The sequence below is a fragment of the Callorhinchus milii genome, unplaced genomic scaffold (genome assembly GCF_018977255.1).
Source record: "Callorhinchus milii isolate IMCB2004 unplaced genomic scaffold, IMCB_Cmil_1.0 Scaffold4, whole genome shotgun sequence".
In the NCBI taxonomy this organism is placed as follows: domain Eukaryota; kingdom Metazoa; phylum Chordata; class Chondrichthyes; order Chimaeriformes; family Callorhinchidae; genus Callorhinchus; species Callorhinchus milii.
The window spans coordinates 19,738,745-19,756,491 of NW_024704745.1; positions in this window are offsets into that span (position 1 = coordinate 19,738,745).

Here is a 17,747-nt window from a genome sequence, read left to right on the forward strand (position 1 = left end):
GTACTGTGACTATGTTTTGTGGGTGAACAAGGCAGCCTATTTTGTGCACAGCAATGTCCCACAAACAACCATGGAGTGAATAACAACAACTTGCATTTATGTAGCGCCCCTCATGCAAGGTAGGGTACTAGAGGGCTTAAAATAATCAATCCTAATCAGTGGATTGTTGGCCAGGACACCGGGATAATTTCCCTTCTCTTTTCAAACAGTCTCATGGGATCTTTAACATCCATCTGCAGACAAGATTTCTGTTTCATATCTTATCTAAAGGTACATTGATCCAACAATGCAGCACACCCCCAGCACTGCATTGGATTATCAGCGTAGACTATGTGAGTTTCAAGTCCCGACCTAGGGCTTCAACCCACAACCTTGTGACTCGGAGTGCTACGATCTGAGCCAGACTGATACCAAGTATAGGAATTGGTATCAGCCTGACTCAGAACGTAGCAGTAATCACAATTAAATGATTGTCATTTACAAATAATGCACAGAAATAGGCCACTTGGCCCAAACAGTCCATGCCAGTGTTTATATTCCACACGTGTCTTCACCCATTCCTTACTCCCTCCCATATCCTGCTATTCCTTCTCCCTCATTTGAAGGTCTACTTTCCTCCTGAATGCATCTACACAAGAATCCTGCACGCATTGCAAAAACTCTATCCCCTTCTTGCATTTGATATAGCGCCTTATCACGTCTTTGAGACATCTCAAAGCACGTCACAGAATACACTATAAAGTGAATTGACCGTATAATTTGTGGGCGAAGCATGGCCTCATAGGAAGATAGGAACAGGAGTAGGCCATTCAGCCCTTTGAGCCTGTTCCACCATTTAATTAGAACATGGCTGATCTGTACCTCAACTAATCCTTTCAATTCCAATTTCCACATTCTCCCCATATCCCTTAATACCTTCACCTACCAAAAATCTATCAACCTCACCCTTGAAGGTGTGGATGGATCCAGCATCTATGGCCTTTTGGGGGAGAGAATTCCAGATTTCTACCAACTTCGGGTGAAAAAATGCTTCCTGATTTCACTCTTAAATGGCCTGGTTCTAATTTTAAGCCTATGCCCCTTTTGGATTTCCTCACCAGAGGAAATAGCTTCTTTGTATCTACCCTATCAAATCCCTTTATCATCTTAAATACCTCAATCAAATCACCCCTCAATCTTCTGAACTCAAGAGTATACAATCCAAATTTACACAGCCTTTCCTCGTAACTTAATCCTTTTAGGCCTGGTAACATTCCGGAGAATCTATGCTGCACCCCCTCCAGGGCCACTATATCTTTCCTGAGGTGTGGTGCCCAAAACTGAACGCAGTCTCCGGATGGGATCTGATTAACGCTCTATACAGCTGAAGCATCATTTCTTCCCCTTTCTATTCCAGGCCCCTTGAGATAGAGGTCAACATTCCATTCGCTTTTTTGATGACTTTTTGCACTTGGGAACTAGTCTTTAGTGATTTGTGTATATGGACAAAATCTGTTTGCTCCTCCACAGTTCTTAATTTCTCCCCATTAAGAAAATATTCTGCTTCATCTTTTTTTGGTCCATAGCCCTGTTCAGGTGCAGCCCATCCCAGCAGTACAGCTCATTCTTGTCACAGTACTGGTGCCAGTGTCCCATGAAATGGAACACCTCCTTCTCACACCACTCTTTCGCCATACATTCATTTCCCTGATCTGTTTATCTCTATGCAAATTTGAACATGGCTCGGGTAACAACCAGCAAATTACCTCTTTCGAGGTTTTGTTTGTTAATTTAGCCCCTAGCTCTTGATACTCCCTCAGCAGGACCTCCTTCTTGCTCTTTCCTATGTCATTGGTTCCCACATGAATAACGACAACTGGTTCTTTCCAAGTTCCTTTCCAGCTGCTTTGAAATATCCCTTACACTGGCAGTGGGAAGGCAACACATCCTCCTGGGCTCTCGATCTCAATTGCAGAGGATACCTCGATCCCCTTAATTATTTCATCCCCTACAACTATAATGTTTCTATTCTGCTCATCCCCCTCTTGCACTGCCTTCTGTTTTATGGTGCTTTGGTTTGCATTCAGGCCTCCTTCCCCACAGATTTCTCCCTCATCCAATGTTTCAAGTACATTGTACCTGTTGGACAGGACCAGTGGCTCCTTCTCTGCCTCTACTAAATAAATGCTATCCTGCTGACTATCAATCTCATGCTCCTGTTCCTGTACCTCTCTATGTGGCATGGCTATGTTCTGAAGTATACTGTCCAAATATTCCTTTCCCCTCCCTTAAGGAGGTTGCTATATAAATACAAGTCGTTGTTGTCTCGAAGAGACGATAAGGTGCTATATCAAATGCAAGAATTATTATAAATACAAGGATTAATTCAATGATCGTCAATTTTAATGCAAAGTATGAGGTTTTAAGAGATGTAATTGATGATATGATACATATTCATTTTGATGCCATTTTTGGCTCTTGCCAATCAGTCCTAATACTTTCCTCCAGGGAGAAAGGGAGTGTGCACTCCATTTCAAACAATAGGAAATTTCCATGCACAAGTGGAGCTCTCAGTTTGGTTTCAATTCTCTTAAATAATTATTGTTTTGTGTCAAGTGTCTGGCTGAACAAAATGCATTGGTCTTCAAACAGCCTTGAGATTAATGTGTGTTTTTTTTGCAAGATAAAGTAATAAGTAATAGAGTGAATGAGTTATGCATCGCATAATCTTGTTCTTCTTTATCTCAATATAAATGAACTAAAGATCAAAGTATTTTAGCAATTTAAAATTTCTTGACGGAGCTTGTTGACTAATTCTAATGAAATAGTAATTTTCATGCAAATAATGTTGAGATATCATTGTGAAGTTTCAATTGTTCATCTTTGAAATGAAAGGCGAATTTGCGAAGAGAAAGAATTTAAATGCTTTGTGAGAAGTGCAACTTGCCTTTTCATGATGCCTTTGAAATCTACAAGCAGCACTCACTGAAACATTGGTCATGCTCCTTGTATTTCATTTTACCTTTTACTGCTAGCTATCCACCTGTTTAAAGTTAACTTACTACCTCAGCTATTTATAGGAAAGGTTGAGCTGTACACCAAGCATGTTCCTTTGTATTTTGCTTTCATGTTTTTTCCCTCCAAATTATCTCTCCTTCCTTTTCTGAATGAACTGACTTGTGCTGCCTTACCATTTAGCAGGTGATAGCCACCCTCCAGTTCTTCATGTGTGGTCCCAGGCATTGAGTATTGCAGGCTATTCTACATGTGGGCCTTTCAACCAAACCTGATCCAGTCCTCACCCAATCTCCACAAGATCACAAGATTGGTTTGGATGAAGAAGATCCTTTGGTCCATCCAATCTCATCCTTCCAGAACACCCACCCTACCTTTTCTCCCATCTCAAGCTGGCTTTTATTCACATCTTTTATGCATTATGCAATTGAGTCAACCCTCTTTGATGATCTAGGTAATCCAGTTCCTGAACCAGGTGGGTCCTCAGTATCAAAGGGGGCCTGGATCCTCAGAATTTACACAGCTCTCAAGTGGTAAAATTTCATTTCACATCTCTATAGCAAAGGGTTTATGTTGGAGCAGAATTTTCTCTTTTGTGGCCCCCTGCTCTGAAGGTGGGTGGACGATAAAGGAGTTGTAATGGGAGAGGTAGTGAATGATCACGCAAGCCGAGATAGCTTTATGACATTACAGTATAATTAATTAGCACCTATTTGTTCTGCAGCAACTGCAAAAGAGAACAACTTCATTTTTGAATCATGTATAATATAATAAGACAAAGATGAGACAGCTCTTTGTAACTAGATAGAACATATAGTTCTCTTAATAGCATGCCGATGGACAGTTACATAATGGAACAAAATATACTTAGGCCAGTAAAAGACCGAAGTAGATTGGTAGACACAGTTCTTATAGCTTTTTATAATTACCTCTCTGTTTCTCAATTATGATTCATTTGATTGTTGACATGAAGCAGACGCCAGAGAAATGCATAGAATGTGAATCGTTTTCTAACAAAATAAGACAAGGATGAAAGATGAAAGGATGATAGGTAAGAAAGATGCCATAGCAAAGTGGTGCCATGCGAATGTCAACATGTGCTCAGAAATATCCAAGTCTCATTCAGGCAGCAACTTCACCTTATTTTGGAGATGCATCAGCCTATAGAATGTAAATTTAAATACAGCAACAACAATTTTGATGTTCATCAATGCCTTCTTGCATTTGGCTCTAATTCTATCAGCTTCTCTGGTTTCTCACTCCAACTAAAATAAGCAGGTGAACAACCTTGTCGTATTGTTAGATGGTATACAGTCCTTCAAACCCTATCCTGCCCTTGACCAAGTCAATCCTCCTCCAGCTCTGGAAAATTGCCTGTTTATATCGTTGTCATGTCTTAAAGGCAGAAATCCTCATCCATGCTTTGAGTGCTTTGAAACTAGATTTCTCCAATGCCACTTTATATTTTGATTTGTGTCATGGTATGTTTAACAATTACTGGAATAGACAGACAAGACGTTAGTTTTACATCCCATGTCAGCTAGTTTGTTCTTTCTTGGTAGATTACTTCCAACAAATGCTTGATGAGACATCCCCATATGTGTCATCCCTTATTTTGTGGTTCTAATGGTTGACAATGATAATATAAAAGGATTTGTTGCTAAAGGCAGATGGCATATTCAAATTTGATCTGTCACATGCAATCCATGTGGATTATTGGACTAAAAATATAATCAGATCCAATTTAGTTTTTGTTCATAGTCATTTTTCTCCTCTCAAAGGTCAATTATGTTCATCGTCAATTCTTTTCTGTACTGATCTCCCTGATAAAATAAAAAAAAGAAAGGGACCCATGCTTTTGCATAAGACACACCCAAATAAATATCAAATTGGCTCCTATCAGGTAGCACTCTTGGAACTTTTCAGTTCCGATGAAGGGTCGTGGATCCGAAACGTTGACTCACTTTCTCCATAGATGCTGCCTGAGTGTTCTTAGCGACTTCTGTTTTTGTTTTCAGATTTCCAGCATCTGCAGTATTTTGTGTTTTGTTAATAATTAAATGAACTTGAATTATCTACATAACTTGTTCACTTTCATTTCAGGATTTTAGAATAGTTCACATAGTGATAGACTTATGTATTTTGTCTGCACACTATTTTCACAATGGCTCTGTTGGCACTGTTGTATGTTGTAATGTTATCCTGCTGTATTATTCTATTGTATTGTTATCAATATGATACAATGATGGTAAAAGAGGTGATTTCAAGAGCACTGGGATTGACACCTGAACCAATAAACTGCTAAACCATGAAGAACTATTAACTATCAGTGGCTGCTCAAAGTTCTTGGACTGTTTTGAAGAGACTCTTTTGATGTTATTAAACTGCTGATAGTGTGACAATGCTATTTGAGCAATTGTTTTCTAACCATGTCAGTGGATCTCCATTTTCACTTTTCTGGGTGCTGTGTTGCTTTGTAAATTGTTTGACAAGAACATTTAGAGGGATCGAAGAGAGAATTTGGATTTCTTGACTTGTATCTCATCTAATAATAAAAATAATAATAATCCTTACATTTGATAAAGCGCCTTATCACAACTTCTAGAAGTCTCAAAGCACTTCGCAGAATACATTGTAAAGGGAACTAACTATATTTTGTGGGTGAAACTCGGCAGCCAATTGCATGGATTGAGTGACCAAATAATTATTATTATACATGATTTAATAATGCATGATTTAAAAGCAGAATGTGAGAATTAAGATAGGAAAGACATGAACAGAGGTTCTGAACGAAATGCAGCAGTGTGGGGCTAGATCAATTTGGTAGCTTAACATTACCTCCGGTGGCTCAATCAGATAAGCACTGCACCTGATATCTCAAGGTTCAGCATCCTATTTGGTCAGTTTGCCATTTCACAAATCAATATAACAACAACAACAAGATTACATTTGTATAGCGCCTTTCACGTCAGGAGGACGTCCCAAGGCCCTTGATAGTGTACAGCATTTCAGACCCGAGCTGGGGTCAGGGGTGATGAGGGAGGGGAGGGGAAAGGGGGTGGCCGATGGCATGGTCGAAGAGGAGGGTTTTGAGGTGGGACTTGAAGGAGGCTAAGGAGGGGGCGAGGCGGAGTGACTGGGGGATGGAATGCCAGAGGTTGGGGGCAGAGTGGCTGAAGGCTCTCCCACCAATGGTGGGGCGGTTGGGTCGGGGGACGTGGAGTAGGCCGGAGCCGGCTGAGCGGAAGGAGCAGGCGGGTTGGTAGGGGGTTAGGAGGTCGCAGGTAGGGTGGGCCGAGGCCATGGAGGGCTTTGTGGGTGAGGATCAGGATCTTGAACTGGATCCTCTGAAGGATAGGGAGCCAATGGAGTCAGGCGAGAGTGGGGAAGATGAGGTCGCGGAGTTTAGTGCGGGAGAGGACACGGACTGCAGAGTTCTGGATTATCTGCAGCCGGTGGAGGGGGGAGTTGGAAAGGACGACAAGCAGGGCGTTTGCATAGTTGAGCCTGGAGGTGATGAAGGCATGAACAAGAATTTCATCGGCCTGAGGGGTGAGGTAGTGGCGGAGTCGGAAGATGTTACAAAGGTAAGGAAAGGCAGAGCGACTCATGGCTTGGATGTGGGAAGAAAAGACAGTTTGGCTTGGTTCCTGACTGGCTTGGTGAGTTGTAGTGTGCAACCATGGAGGTTGATGCTGCCAGAGCCTGAGGTGCAGTTTAAAATGAGTCTTGTTCACATTCAACTGTAGAAAGTTTGCCCTCATCCAAGACTTGATGTCCGACAGGCAGTCTGTTAGGACAGTAGTGGTCGTATGGTTGAGGGTGGAGGCAGAAAAATAGAGTTGGGTGTCTTATAATGTAATGTTATATTATGTAGTATTATATAATACAATGTATAACCAGTCTGAAATTATTCTCTATCTTGCATACATCTAAATATTGCACCCAATTATTTCCAGCTCTAGCAATATTTCTTTATCTCAACTGCAGGCTGCCTTCACTTCACACCTCTTTTTCTAAAAAAAACGATTTATTTTTTTACACTGTATCTAACCTTATTACAGTATGATCACATAAGGTACATTTGGTACAGCACCTTTCACGTTGGGAGGACATCTCAAAGCTCCTTACACTATATATTATAAAGTGGGTTCCTGGCAATTTTTGTAATACCGTTTAATGATTAACCTCACCTAACGTATGTCAGATTTGATGTTTGATGGTGAATTTTGGAGAACTTTTGTTTAAACGCCTCTTATTTTTTTTGGGTGTGCACCGTCCAACCCCTGCACATTGGTGGCTGACCTACTATACTCCTAACCTCTGGAACTCCTCTGTTTGTAAACTTTACTTAATCTCGATAGAATTACTTTGCACTGTTACCAAGCATACTCGCAGCTCCTGACAGTTAGCAGTTAGTCATCTTCTTCAGCCATTTTATTTTTCATTTGGTTTGCTCTCCTTCTGGTCTCTCTTTTTCCCTGCACTTTTCCAATATTTCTTTATCCTGCAACCTGTTGCCCCAGTCTTTCCCATTCCTCTCCAACACCAAATTGTATATATTGTGGCCTTCACATAGGTTAACATCTCAGAGCACTTAACAATGACAAAGGCAGACGCAGAGGATGGAGGGTGAGGTGACAATAGGTGCAGTCGAAGAGGTAGGAATTAAGGTGGGATTTGAAGATATATAGAGGGTGGGAGCAAGCAGGAGGGGTATAGGGCGGGAGTTCCACAGGTTATAGGTATAATAGGTCGACCACCGATGTGGAGGGGATGGAGGGCACTCGGCAGGTCCGAGTTAGCTGAACAGGGTGGAAAAGCGGAAGAGTGGGGTTTCAAGATCATGGAAATATTGACACCCACACCTCTTCCCCCATTCAGTCCAGATAAGATAATAATTTGTGATCTTTTATTTGGAACAAGGTATTCCTAGAAGAGCAACCTGGCTGCAGTTTAACTTAACAAACAGAACAAAGGCCATCGTGGAGTCCTGTAGCTCAGTGGTTAGAGCACTCGCTTTGCAAGCGAGAGACCTGAGTTCAATTCCAGGCAGGGCGAAACCTTGGGCAAGTTTCCTTACTCCACACAGAGCCTAATAATAATCCCTCCAAAACCAAAAATAATAATAAATTGGTCATTTTCAATCGATGACTGTTTGTGGGACATTGCTGTGCGCAATTAGCTGCCGCGTTTGCCCACAAATATACAGTGAATTCACTTTACAGTGTGTTCTGTGAAGCGCTTTGGGACGTCCTCCCGACGTGAAAAGTGCTATATCAAATTCAAGGATTATTATTATTATTATTATTATCTATGTGAAGGGGAAGTACAGCCAAAGACATTACATGATATCCCAACACAGCTTGCATGGGCAGAACAGGTAGTGAGGGGACCTATCTGTGAGTAAAGTAGTAAATTGCCTTGTGTTATAAATAAAATTAGGTTGAGGAATTCTGGCATTTATGCATGGCTTATACTTCTGCAGCGAAGTGACATTTCCAGTAATTGCATATTCAGAGCAGATTTACAGGCGTATTCTGAACTGCTCTTGTTCAGGGCTGAGGCAAGATCAGCGTATGAGGCAAGATTAGATGTGGTGCACATAGCATGGCTAACAGTCTCCAATTGCTCGTTAATTGATCAGCGTTATTAAAGATCTGTAAGAGTGAACCGATCACTAATAAAGAATAAATATCCAAGATTTTTCATGCCTACATTTGTTTTAACTTTAAAAGTTTGTTTGAAAATTTGGTTCACCCTGTAGATGACATCAATTTGATTCTAGAACCAGCTCCTGAAGGTATTGATGGAGTGGGGCTCAACATCCAGTCCAATCGATAACCTTAATACCAGAGTTCTGCTACATTTGAGGGTCAATTTGGTATGGAAACTGCAACTAATTGACTATGAAATTGTAGTGTAGGAGGATTACAGACTATTTATTTCAGAAGCCTGATCATTTGTTTACCTAAGATCCACACACATGTGCTTTATATTAAGAGCTACCAGATACAGATCAAGAAAGCAAATCCTGTCAAATATTTTCCTCTCCCTGTTCAAGGAGCTTAGCGGCCGTTTGACTTCTTTGGGGCTTTTCTTTATGTTTATAAGTGCTCCGGGATGCCACCACCGAGTGAATGGCGCTATATAAATGCACATTGTTGTTGTATTTGGATAAATATCTGAGTAGAAACATAATAATAGTAATAATCCTTGCATTTATTATTATTGGAGTAATTTTGTTTAAATGCCTCTTATTTTTGCTGGGCGTGCACCCTCCAACCCCTCTATATTGGTGGCCGACCTACTATACTCTTAACCTTTGGAACTCCTCTGTTGGTAAACTTCACTTAATCTCGATGGAATTACTTTGCACTGTTACCAAACATACTCACAGCTCATCTGGCCATAAAAGAATTGTGTGGAACTTCTCCTTGGCAGAATAAATTATTTTCGGCTGAAGACTTTTCTTTTCGACCATGCCTTTGGTCATCTTCCTCCCCCTCCCCCTGGCTCGGCCCTGTGACTCGTTTCTGGAAGCGCTCTGAGACGCCATCCGCCATGGAGGGCACTCTATAAATCCAAGTTGTTGTGGTTGTACATAGTGTTTCTAATTTAGGAAACACCAGGAAATATGTCTTTGCACAGAGGATAATCAACAGCTGGAACAGGGTTGCCAGGAGTTAAGGTCAGGACAATGGATTAATTTAGGAAACTGTTTGATGTGTTAATGGGGAGATGGTATTGCAGGTATTTTAAAAGGATGAGATGGGTTGAAAAGCCTTCCTGATCTGCACCTGGCTTGCACACTCTCTGTGGTAGGAAACCTATGTCCACCAAGCATAAGAGAATACAATGTTCAGCAAATCCACCTCCCCAGAATCTGTCATAGAAACCAGCCCTGAGCACTGCAAGAACAAGAATTTGTTTTAACACAATCCAGTTGGACAGTGAGGTAGATAAAACAAGTAAAGGTTTGAAAGTGAAGCTTGAGGATTACTGTAGTCTCAGAGGAAAAAACAACATGATAATGACCCAGCTTTAACTCAGACACACATCAAGTGTAAAGTGAGACGTTTCATTAATGTGTCACAGATTTAAAAATGAAAGTAAAGTTTTGAAAAACATGCATTTTTCAATAGATAATAATAATAATCCTTGAATTTGATATAGTGCTTTTCATATCTTCTAGATGTCTCAAAGCTCTTCACAGAATATACTGTAAAGTAAATTGACTTTATATTTGTATGCGAAATGCGGCAGCCAATTGTGCACAGCAGTGTCCCACAAACAGTCGTGGATTGAAGTGATCAATTTATTATTGTTTTTTCTTGAGGGTTATTATCAGGGGTGTGGAGTAAGGAAACTTGCCCAAGATTTTTCCCTGCCGGGCATCGAACCCAGATCGTTTGCTTGTGAGGCGAGTGCTCTAACCACTGAGCTACAGAATTCCACTATGTGATATTCAATGAGATATGTGAAAGTGCTGTTTGAACCAAGTTTCAAAGACTTGACCCTTGAGGAGGTGACAGATATTTGCAGACCCACCAAAATGAAAACATTTATTTCTAATACTTTGAATCTTTTTTGTAGAAACACATCATCCCCTCTTCACTGGTCCTCCTGCTTTCTTTCTTAGTCTATTGCGTAACCGGATTTTTTGCCCTTTGGGTAATCAATTACAACTTGCTTCACCTAATGTAACTTTGTCTTCCTCTCACTCTGGCTTTGTGCACATCATTTTCATTTAACACTGGGTTAGTCTAATGTTGTCACATGTAACTCCATCCTGTGCAGACACAGTAAACTTGCCAGCATTAGCTTTTACTAATGGAGAAATGAATAAGGCAAGGCTTCCCACTTCCCTAGTGTTACTTCTATTGGACTTTAACCTCACTCCAGTGGAAGCAATTCAAACCCATTAAAGCAGAGAGGATTTGCTGATAGCAGGATGCCCTTATGCGTGGGTAGCATTTGACTCTCTTTATAATCTACACGTTTCAATTCCAATTTTGTCACCTCTGGTTGATTTTTGTCACGAGAAGAGGTTCTCGGTGAAACTCACTGAAATATGCTTGTACCATATTCTTTTATAAACCATCAGTTGCATGCTTTCCATTTAGGTAAGTGGCTGGTAAAAGCTGGAAGTGTGTGAAGCTATATTTTAGCTGAATATAGCCACTAATAACATGTATAATTATTTAACTCTTAAAAAAAATGCATTAGATTGCCTCTTCCAGTCACCTTGGGAATAGCAGAATCCATTAACTCTTGCTTATTAATGTGCTTTTGTTTATTCATGTGCTAACCCTTAAAGACTCAGTATATGAATATATTTTCACATCCTCAACTTATTTTGTCACATCCTGTTCTCTTTTAACAAACCACATTATTTAATTTCTTTAACTTCCTCTCCTTACTTAGGCTGCTGGAAGAGGCAGAGATAGATACTTGTGAAGGAACAGCTGTGATATTGATATGACAACAACAACTTGCCTTTATGTAGCATCTCGGAGCGCTTAACAGTGGAGGAGCTTGAGGCTGAGCCGTGGAGAGAGCGGAGGTGACCATAGATATAGTCAAAGAGGAAGGACTTCAAGTGCGATCTGAAGACAAGCAAGTAGGGGGCAAGATGGAGGGATTCACGCAGAGAGTTCCAAAGATTTGGGGCGTAGTGGCTGAAAGCACGACCACTGATGGTGGAGTGAAAGGGATGAGGGATGTGCAAGAAGCAGGAGCCAGACGAGCAAAGGGGACAGATAGAAGAGTGGGGTATAAGCAGGTCGGAGAGGTAGGGAGGTGCTAGGACATGTAGTGATTTTTAAGGAAGTGTGAGAATCTTGAAATCTTTCCAAATTGCTGAATATTTGCCATTGTTGAAAAAATGGGAATGATAAATCTGGGAGCTACAGGGATGACTCCTTACCCCCGTGTTCTGCTCTTCCAGGTCCTGCCAATGAGCCAGATAAATGTAAATTGTATTGTACTGTATTCAATGAGTAGTATCAGAGGAACAACAACACACTGTCATCCCTTCTTGACATTAGAAAGCGATTCCTGTGGTACAAAGAAACCTGGTGAATAGGTTCCACGTTAACAGCTTTTCAAGTTAAATGTGAAGGGTGAAAAATGACAGAACTGCAAACCTACTTTGTCTGTGAGAAGAAAAAACAGAAGTCGCTGCTCAGCAGGTCAGGCAGCATCTATGGAGAAAGGAAAGTGAGCAACGTTTCGGGTCCACGACCGTTTGTCGGAACACTCAGTGTTCGCAGCGACTTCTGTTTTTGTTTCGGATTTCCAGCATCTGCAGTATTTTGCATTTTGTTCATGTCTGTGAGTCCTTATTAGGATTCAAGAGGCGTGGAAGCTTTCCCTGTCACAGTTCACTGTTCAATTTCTAATGCAACAAACCAACGTTTAAGGTGATCAGGCCGTTCCTTATCGGTGGGTTAAAGAGCTTTTGAGCAAGCAACAAAGATCTTTTTTGAACATCGTTTTTTCTCTTCCCTTGAAAAGGTTTGACTCCTTTCTCCTTCTGCTGGGCAAGACTCTCAAGTACTTCATCCAAGTAGTTATTATTCATGTGTAAACTTTAACAGATTATTTAACCACGAAGAGCATTTCAAAAGTTATACTGACATGACATCTGCCTACGTAGACTTCCCAGCAGGGATCTTTGGTTAGCAATTAGGAGTAGGATTGCTAGCTGTTTATTCTCTTCACTAATCCACATGTGCTGAGGTCAATCACAGTATGCCAACTGAGAGCAGTTAACTTGGCACGGTTCAAGATTCAAAACTGTAGCATTTTCGTCACCACTGCAGTGTCATTCACAACCTGTACCCTTTTATCTAGGCAAATCTGAAAGTATTATTCTGGGTTTATTTTTCTATCCTATTAAGCACCTTATGTTGTTGTTGTTGTTGTTATATCCATGACTGTTTGTGGCACCCTGCTGTGCACAATTGGCTCCCGTATTTCGCCCAAAAAACATACAGTTTTGTAGACACTTTACAGTATATCCTGTGAAGCGCTTTGAGACGTCTCGTAGATGTGATAAGGTGCTATATCAAATGCAAGGATTATTATTATATACCTTGATATGGTCCTTTTTATCTCATCTCCTTTGAAGACTGAATTTCTGTAGCTTATTTAATTATTTCTCACTGCTCATCCCTTCGGTACTTGATATCAGCCTTATCCTATGCCCTATACTACAGAACTTTCGTAGACAGCAGTGAAAGCTGGATATATATTGAAATGTATCTTTCTTATTCTTATTTAATAATATATACATTTTATTATTTTATATAGTGCCTTTCACATCAGGAAGATGTCTGAAGGTGCTTGAGATGAAAAACAGCAACTTGCATTCATATACTGCTTTTTATGCACAATAAGCACCTCAAAGCACTTCATTGTGGTTTGTGTTTCCCTTTAAATTTCTGCAAAAGAAATGCTGTGATCAGCATGCTGTACAAATTTCAAGCTTCCTTTCTAATAAAAATCAATGAGATGTGTTTTGTTAATCAAACCTGACAAGGACATTTTCCAGACTCAATGTTAAAAATATTAATGAGATCCCAAAATGGGGTTTGGAATGGACAGACATACTGATGCTGCCAAATACAAATATATGAGGTAAAGTTTGTGATATTTAATAGGATTGCTTAATAAAGAAATGCTACAAATTTGACTTCTGTATTATTAAATCTACAGAGCAGCAAAATTAACAAATAATTAATTGATATTTTGGAAACTAGGCAGGTTTAGCTAATTAGATTCAGCAGTTATCCCAATGCACCCTCTGGGGTCCGTAAGCCTTGTCTCTGGCCAACCTATACCAAATAGTTTTGGAATTAGATAAGAGGATGTGTCCCTCCAGTGAGAGAGTGCGGATCCCATTCCAACAATATATCTCTGGAATTTAGGTGGGTGCATGGAATTCTCAGCTTGGTTTGGATAGTCTTAAGGGTGATGGGTGTCCACGTGTGCCAGACACCCGGCTGACCAAAATTAAAACGCAGAACATTTCTCAGCTTACTAGTTGTTTTGGGCACAGTTCATTATGAAGGAGATTTAACTAGTCTGTAATGAGTTGAAGTCCTTTCTTCGATCCGTATTTTCAATTCCCAGGATTGTTACTGCATCCAATGGTGCAGAATGGATGTATCAGATGGTTGCAACAGTGGCTGTTGCATCCATTCTGCAATCAAATTAACGATTTAATGGAAGTTGTTCAAAGCAAATTAAAAGGATTTTAAATGCAATAATATTTACATAAGAATAGAGTGGTACTGCTCAGAAACAGACTGTTTGGCTCACCCAGCAGAAATCACAAAGTGCAACTGGAAAGCAATCAGTGGCAGTGGCAGGCCTGTGGGTGTACTTCAATCAGTGATTCAATCGTGGAGTCCTGTAGCTCAGTGGTTAGAGCACTCGCTTTGCAAGCGAGAGACCTGAGTTCAATTCCAGGCAGAGGGCGAAACCTTGGGCAAGTTTCCTTACTCCACACAGAGCCTAATAATAATCCCTCCAAAACCAAAAACAATAATAAATTGGTCATTTTCAATCTATGACTGTTTGTGGGACATTGCTGTGCGCAATTGGCTGCCGCGTTCGCCCACAAATATACAGTCAATTCACTTTACAGTGTGTTCTGAAGCGCTTTGGGACGTCCTCCCGACGTGAAAAGCGCTATATCAAATGCAAGGATTATTATTATTATAGTGATAGCACCCATAAGCCGATGTCACTTCGAGGGCTATACGAGGTATACGAGGCTTCTGAGGATGGCGGCAATATCATATCATACAAGAAGAGGCAATATTATCATTTTCCTTATTATTGCTGACATCAAATATATTTCTGATCTTTCCTTTTTGATTAATGGAAAAAAATGACAAATGTGGATGATTGTGGTAATTTAAAATCTTATGATTTCAGCCAAGCAGATTTCTGCCTGTGACTTTTTAAATGTTTACCTAGACTGTACAGCACAGAAACATAGCCATTTAGTCCAACTAATCCATGTTTATACTCCACGTGAATCTTCAACCACTCCTTATTTCCTCCCATACCTTTCTATTTACTTCTCCCTTTTGTGTATACTTAGCTTCCTCTTAAGTGCATCTATGCTATCTGATTCAACCACCAAATGTTGAAAGAATACATGTTCTGCTAACTAAAGGGGAACCCTATGTATACATTGGACAGCTGGATCCAATATCTTAGCAGCTGTATTATAAGTGAAACTTGAACAAATGGCCGACTTGCAGATCATCAGGTTTCCACTGATATCACTTACACTTACGCTGATGTCAATTCCTTCTCAAAGTGATGTCAGTAGTGCTTATTGTGCATAATATGCATGCCTGTAACACACTTGGCAGCTTAATAAACCATAGGTACAAGAATCTATCTCTTTGCACCTTCAGTTAACTCCCTCTGCCCCACGCCCATCTTTTTTGCAGCTTGGGCTCCCACTCATCTTTGTAAAACGCTTTGAGTCACTCTATTTGAGTCATGAAAAATACTACACAAGTGCAAATTGTTGTTGTAAGGTGCATTGAAGTATCTGTACATCTTACTCTTGCTCAATGTTGATCTATGTCAACCAATTAAATAATGTTGTGGTATTACAGTGAATTGTGAAATAATCTTAATTTGGAAGCCAGTTTTTTGCAGTTATTAAAAAGAACTGGCTTCCAAATTATGACTTGTTTTAATAAATTTTCACCAGTCTGCACAATCTTAAATTTTAAGACCAAACAGTCGTATAGTCTAAAATGATTTGGAATTTCAGGCCTCATGTTTGTGATGAGTTAGCCGAGGTTGGATGGTACAGCAGTTGGACTCCAATGTTGCAGCAAGGGCTGCCTTCATTTAATATTTCTATATTGGTTTAATGGGGCTTGCTTAACGGAAACAAGTAGTTAAAGGAGTGCTTTGCTCTCTAAGCTATTAGCACTTCCGTTGTAACAATAACAGTGGGTAGCGGTATGATTAGATCATAGTAACACTCAATAAGCTTTTTCGTTTCTTATCAGCAAAAAACATATTTCAAAACTGACTGTACTTTGACTAGAGGTGTTGCTTTACTATCACCTTCTGTCCGCTGTAAGATATCAGTGGAGAAAATGTGCCAAGCTATGTGACACATCACATTGATTTATTGACATCTCAATACATGAGATTCTGAAACGAGAATGGCATCTAGGAAATTCAGCTTCTTTGTGCAAAACAATTGCTTTGGAGAAGCCAATTTTACCTGTTGGAATTCTATGTCAATATTTGTGGTTTTAAAGTTGGAAAAATTGTTCCCAGATGATATCCCAAGCATCATCATCAGGGATTTTGACCAAAACATCACATCACATGGTTTATATGGCATGGTGAAGTAGCACACGTAGGTTGGAGATATGGCCATTTGCCTGAGTTTAAGTGAAACGCATACACTGATCACATAAAGCAATGTTTTGGTATCTCTTCTGCTGTGACTTAGGGATCTTTGTGTAGATGCCCTTGAATCCAGGTTGATGAACTGTTGGTTATCACTTGGTGCTTTATTTTCATTATATATCTTGTTAACCTGGCCTCCTCATGCTGTCGCGCATGTCAAAAGTTGCAGAATAAATAATGTAAATGCTTTGTCTTCCAAATGTTGTTTCAATCTCTGGATTACTGACACAGCTTTCTCCCATCTACTGAATGCACTTAGATTGACTGATATTGGGGGGTGGGGAGGAAACAACAGGATTGTTTCTCTTACCCTTCACTTGGACACTTTCCTAATCATTCATTTTTTACTCTCCTACTTTAGTAGCTCCTTTTTACGTAGTGGAAAGATGGTCAAGAGTAGATGACGGAGCTCACTGTTATTTGAGGTACTCACTCATCTGTGTGTATAGATCATTCATTTCATGTACATAATTGCTGCTTTCTTTTATAAATATATCCGAACATATAAAAAATCTCACTGTTGTTATATGCTATAATTATATATTTATTTATCTTCAATTTCTTATATCATATTATTGTTATCTAAAGATTAAAGAAGAAAATATGGATAGGTCCTATTGATATTTGATCAATTTGCGGTGTCTTCTCCGGGAACTTGAATACATGGAAACATACACAAGCGGTCTTCTGAATGGTCGTGATAAATTTGACCTTTATCTTTCTTCCCATTTTCCCCACTTTGTGCAATACAATTTACATTTATATAGTGCCTTTCCACACCTTTCAGAGTGCTTTACACTGCTGGTTGGGCACCAAGCCAGGGGTGAGAGATGAAGAGAGTGGAGAGGACTCTTGCAAAGTTAATAGTCTAACCTGTTCCCAAATTCCTTGCCTGTTCTGACTTTAGATGAAGTCCGGGTAAATACTGTGATTCCATATCTGTACCAATATTATCATTAGATATACTCCTACAATATATAGTTTTAGTGATTAATTCAGTTTAATGTATTCTTTTGTGTCTGGTTAGTCCTTGCTGTTTTAAAGAGGCAAGCGATAGATTCCGGGTAAATACAAGAGAGCGGTTATTACACAAGGAAGCTTCAGAGCACCTTATGATTATGAATGTACAAGCAACAAATGGCACTTCTCATCGCACTATTACATTTATTGTTTTTAATAAAAGCTGCATTCACAATTTAGGAAACAAGACACAAAATTCTATATCATTTCAGTGTAAGCAGTTAGAAAATACTGTAACAAGCAAACACATCAAATGCAATAGCACAGGT